The 6,000-nt window shown below is 39.7% G+C and overlaps 2 non-coding genes across 2 annotated transcripts; one reads left to right on the forward strand and one right to left on the reverse strand.

Moving 5' to 3' along the window:
* Window positions 1–3,804: 3,804 nt before the first annotated feature.
* trnas-uga lies at window positions 3,805–3,886 on the forward strand. Its single transcript has one exon. It is a non-coding gene; the product is annotated as a tRNA-Ser (tRNA).
* Window positions 3,887–4,854: 968 nt separating this feature from the next.
* LOC121310347 lies at window positions 4,855–5,068 on the reverse strand. The gene has a single exon (XR_005948781.1). It is a non-coding gene; the product is annotated as a small nucleolar RNA U3 (small nucleolar RNA).
* Between the last annotated feature and the right edge of the window lie 932 nt (window positions 5,069–6,000).

Here is a 6,000-nt window from a genome sequence, read left to right on the forward strand (position 1 = left end):
GTTTCTAATATTTCATAATCGCTTGAACTATTTCATAATTTTTTGATTTACTATCCGGTGCAGCAAGTGCTGCAACCACATCTGCTGCTGCAGGTTTCGTGCTATTGTTTAAACCAAAATGCGCACTGGCATATAATCGCGCACCTTCGAACAGGTTTGACAGCTGCTACACCCGCACTGCGAACAAATCATCAAGTTTGAACCTCATACAGGACGAGGTGGCGGAGTGTTTAAGGCGATAAACTGTGAATCCATTGTGCTCTGCACGCGTGGGTTTAAATCACATCCTCGTCGCAACTTTAACTGCCTTTTTGCGAGTTCTCTTATCTTTTCACAAACGTGTTTATCTGCGAGTACAAGATTATAATATGCTGCGTTTCGGATATTCACCGACAGTATCAACATTTGACAGAAACGCAGCCTAAACGTCTGTGTTACATGTGCTTATAATATAATAATAATAATATAAATATGGGGAGAAAAGGCAAGATCTTAGCTAAATCAGGAAAAAGAAGAAATCAGGAAAAAAAAGACCTTAAAATATAAACGCTTTATTTTTACACGGCACCCCATTCGTTGCTGTCAAGGTTGAACCGACGAAAACGGAACTGCCCCCAGGCCCTGACCAGCGATGGACCCTGAATCAAACTAAACTGGCACATAACGAAATTAATCAGCATTCCATTTTTAATAGTTCAAGCACTAGATATATTTGACATTCTGAAAACCATGCAGCGCTCAGTTTGTTGGTGGGTATGAAACACTTCATCGCCAAGCAGACTCTGTGGCACACTAGATAGCGCATTGGACTTCTTGTCAAGCACTGTGATGTGATTCAAATTGTGGGTTTCAGTCCCTCCAGAGTCTTTGTTTTAGTCTAGCTGCAGGACTCTCAAACATCATACATTCAAAACCAGAGCCTGTGCATCAATTTTATTTCTCTAGGACAAGTCTAAAGACAAACAGTAGGTTCATCGGCACTTGATCTCGGATCAGTGGATTGAAAATCCAGAGTTCTAACCATTACACAATTGAACCTCCCATATTGGGCCACCATGCATGGAACCTCTCAACGTTTCGCTTTTGTGGAAAGGGTTTCTAATATTTCATAATCGCTTGAGCTATCTAGTACAGCAAGTGCTGCAACCACATCTGCTGCTGCAGGTTTCGTGCTATTGTTTAAACCAAAATGTGCACTGGCATATAATCGTGCACCTTGGAACAGGTTTGAAATTACATCGGTACTGTTTATATTAAATATAAACATTTGTAAACAAACCAACTACATTGCAATCTTTAAAAGGGAAAATGAATACTAGTAATACTGCGCTACGATACCATGACATTTAAACAGGGCATCAACGATACTATTAAACACATTGCATTTTACTACAGCAGTCGCAAAAGAACGCATTCGGACAGAAATAAACCTTTCTTGCTTTCGAAGAGACAAATTCTGCAATTATAGTTGAATAATCAGTTTTTGTTCGGCAAATCAGTTGTTCATATTGTAAGGGTGAGCCTTCACGATACATGGCTGATAGTTTCATTGAGCTATCTGCTGTAGCAAGATCTGCAACCACAGCTGATGCTGCAGTTTTCGTGCTATTGTATAAACCACATGCGCACTGGCATATAATCGCCCACCTCAGGACAAGTTTGACGGCTGAACACCGGCACTGCGAAAAAATCATCCAATTTAAGCTTCATACAGGACGAGGTGGCTGAGTGGTTAATTCGATGAACTGCTAATCCATTGTGCTCTTTACGCGTGGGTTTGAATCCCATTCTCGTCGCAACTTTAAATGCCTTCTGCGAGTTCTCTTATCTTTTCACAAACGTGTTTGTCTGCGAGTACAAGATTATAATTGGCTGCGTTTTGGATATCCCCCTCCAGTAACAACATGTGACACAAATGCACCTTAAACGTCTGTGTTACTTGTGCTTAAAAATAATAATAATTATAAAAATAATAATAGGCACCACTGGGATTCAAACCCAGGATCATGTATTTACTTGGCAAATACTTTAACCATCTAAGCCACAGCACCATGCAGGGTACAAGTCAGTCTGTGCCATAGGCTTGAGAAAACTACTGCCCCTATTACAACGCACCATTCCAAAATTAAGTGGGGGCAAGTTTTTCACATGAAACAAACAATCAAATACTCATTAGTCTGTATGGAACAGTTTCCAGACTTTGACATCGGAACAGGATTTTATTTCATCTGACCGATTAAAATATGAAATCTGGTAGTTCAATTGATTTACAGAAAATAGAAAAATTGCAGGTCCCACCAAGATTTGAACTCGAATCACTGGATATTCCAGCGCCCTAACCATTAGGCCATGGAACCATAGTGAAGACCTTGGTGGTGGATGGATTGTCAGCTGTCAAATGCCCCACGTTGACGAACCATAGACATCAAGGCGTTACGCCCATCTGATTGCAGACAGCTGTTCAACAGCATGCATTTCTCCAGTTTGAATTCAAAATGCGACGTTTTTATTTCTTGGTTTATACTGGAAACTGCTGGCAGGTCTGGCGAACTGAACTATCATTACCTAACCGCACAGATCCAGGGTATTCCCGTTGTAGATGTAGTTGAGCCTCGCAAGACGTGAAGACGATACATGGCTCAAAACGTATTTGTTTACAGGTTTTTTAATACTAACTGAGCCAATAAGGGCACCCTTGCTGCCTTGGGCCCTATGCAATTGCATGGGCTGCTTGTGCCTAAAACCGCTACTGACTATATCAGGGCTTCTCAAACTCCGTCCTGGGGACACCCTGTGTCTTCTGGTTTTCATTCCAACAGAGCTCTCAGTTATTTAAATAGACCCTTAATTGAACCGATAATTTGTTTAATTAGACCTTTTTACTTGTTTTCAGCTCTTGAGCAGTTGCATATTTCGAGTTAGCGGTAACATTTGATAAGTAACTTGAACTGCAACTGTTTAAGAGCTGAAAACAGGTAAAAAGATCTAATTAAGCAAATTATTAGTTCATTTAAGGGTCTTATCGAGCCTGGATAGCTCAGTCGGTAAAGGATCATACTTTTGCAAGATGGGGCCTGCCGCAAACCATCATAACAGATAACAGACCCCATTTTATCTCCCATGTGTTTCAGCATTATTTGAGGAGTAAAGCTATTGAACATGTCACTACTTCATGTTACCACCCTGAATCTAACTGTGGTGTTGAGCGATTCAATAGAACCATAAAAAATGGATTGAGAACCAACCTTCCCGACGGAAAGACTTTCTCAAAAGCTCTGTTAACCACATTGCAACACTATAGGGCCACTCCACACGTGACCACTGGAGTCTCTCCAGCCATGCTGATGGTGGGCAGAAAACTTTGGTTGCCATTGGATCAGATTTGACAGTGATCAAACAAAGCAGAGTGTTATATTGGGAAAGGGGCATACCTGTCAGTACGTATTTTAAATTAAGGCGGGAAGATTTAAGATTGTGAAGAAGTTTAAATATGCTCCGTATTTGCGCATTGGTAACCTTACATAATTACTTTTTTTTTTTTTTTATTAATGACACTTCCTTTCAGACAGTATTCAGGGTAACGATGCAAGACCAGTTAATAAACCTGTTATTTTCTTGTTCTACCACTATCATATCGTATTGTGCTTGTTCAGAATATGCGCCAATACTGAAACCATCTTGTTAATATGTGAACAAAGACTGCAGTGACTTTATTGATCACCCTGTGGATTAACCGCAATTGGAAGAGTTGTCATACACTTCTTTTGACAATGGTATTGTTTTCACAGATACCCACGACAGCATGTAGTTGTGGCCGAGTGGTTAAGGCGATGGACTTGAAATCCATTGGGGTTTCCCCGCGCAGGTTCGAATCCTGCCGACTACGTAAGCTTTTAATTTAGTTGTATGTGTTAGTTGTAAATACATGCTTAAAGAACAGGAAGTCTGAAATATTACTGGTTGAAATTCACATGTCTTCGGTTCTTTTTGTTAAAGAATGTTGAGTTTGGCACCATTCAAATGCTGAGGTTTATTTAAAGAAGTAAAGACAACTATGGGAATCAAAGCCCCGACCTTGGGGTTACTAGAGCTAATAAAATGAGCTAACCGACCACATACACAAAGTTTGTTACTAAATCCCGAAATAAACAAGACCTACGGAGAATATGATTATCATAGCAAGATGATGTTCATGTTAAACTGCATTTTGATTCACATTGTCATAGTTTTTGATCGATATTACCACCTCTCCGAGCTTGAATTTTTTTTTTTTTTTTTTTTTTTTTTTTCAATGCCACGGGATTTCTGATCTGAAACGGAATGTTTGGCATCTACAAAATATCTGTGTCGTGGTGAATCAATACATTCTCTCCTAATTAAACTTGTATGCTTAATGCTCAATCATAACTGTCTAGTAGTTTTACCAACATATTGTAAATTGCAAGGACAAGAAATCAAATAAATGACATGAGTTGAAGCACAGGCAATTACTTCTAAGAAACTGTACTCTTCTTACCTTGTATGGCTTGTAAAATTCTCAGTTTTAAAAGCGTTATCACAGGCGGCACAATTACAACATGGAAGAAATCCAGTAGATTTGTCCGGTACAGCAAGATCGCTGGAACATCTAAATAAGTCAGCCTTTAATAAAGACCGTCCGTGTTCATTTCGGCGTATATGACTTTGTTTATACTCAACAGCTGTTAAGTAAGGATATTGGTATCAAGCCGATCGCAATTAATGTGTTCTATGTTTACAGTAGCTTCGATAGTTTTAAGGAATCATTGAAAAAGCTGCCTTGTTTTGTCGCTGTATTTTTTTTTTTTTTTTTATTTGGTACCTCTTAATAAAACTCCCACTCAGAACATGTTCGCTTTCTCCAGCCCCCTAACGAAGACTGGAGCGGTCATCAATAACAGCGAGCAGTTGACCGAAAACAACACTCACTGTCCCCTTCACGCTCAGAAACGAACACTCTCACTCTTCCTCGTGGACAGTGAGACCAAACACTTTAGAAACGCATTTCGATAGCAAAGCACTACAGAAACGATCCCTGAAAGTATTGCTTTATGTGCAAGGGGCCGACCGTCTCCCTCCAACTCTGAGTGACACGGGTAGGTGTACCGGTGACAAATAAACAGGAGCAGTTTCATATAATGCAATTACTGTAGTCCAGTGAGGTGTTACAATAACATTACAAAGTCATTCCAGACTGCAGGTTGTTAAAAGCTTCATTGGGTTCGAGTTTCTCGTATGATTTAAAAAGTAGGAGCCAGTTGCCTCATTTGCATTGTCTGCCTTCCTCCTTTGCAGTTCAAAGTATATCAAATGTTTGCTTAAAAGCCACTTGAATCATAAATATTTGGTTTCCATTGAAGCTATTTACACATACTGCTTTGTTGGACTCCCAGGGTGTTATCTAACAAAAAGACACTGCTACAGGCTGCCTGAAAGTGCAGCACTTGAACTGTCTCATTAAACGTTTAGCTCTGAAACGTGTACATTGGAAGTCTATTAACATCTTTAACACAGTCACCTGTGTTCCAATAGAGGTTAATCCACAGGGTGTTCAATAAAGTGACTGCAGGCTTTGTTCACATAGTAGCAAGACGGTTTCAGGATTCAGCCTATTCTGAACAAGCACAATAGAATGTGATAGTGGTGGAACAAGAAAATAACAGGTTTATTGACTTTGGTCTTGCAAAGTCACCCTGACAACTGTCTGAAAGAAAGTGGCATTAATAATAATAATAAAAAAAGTGTGCAAGGTTACCATCGCTCAAATAAGGAGCTTATTTAAACTTCTTGGCAATCTTAAATCTTCCCGCATGAATTTAAAATACGTTCTGACAGATACGCCCCTTTCCCGATGTAACACTCTGCTTTGTTTGAACCTGATGGAGAAGGCACTGGCCTCATCAGCCAGAGATTTTGAGTTCGAGTCCCATCTGTGGTGAAATATCGTTATAAAAATAAACACAATTATCATGTTTTTTTTTT

The sequence above is a fragment of the Polyodon spathula genome, unplaced genomic scaffold, assembly GCF_017654505.1.
Source record: "Polyodon spathula isolate WHYD16114869_AA unplaced genomic scaffold, ASM1765450v1 scaffolds_2048, whole genome shotgun sequence".
Classification (NCBI taxonomy): domain Eukaryota; kingdom Metazoa; phylum Chordata; class Actinopteri; order Acipenseriformes; family Polyodontidae; genus Polyodon; species Polyodon spathula.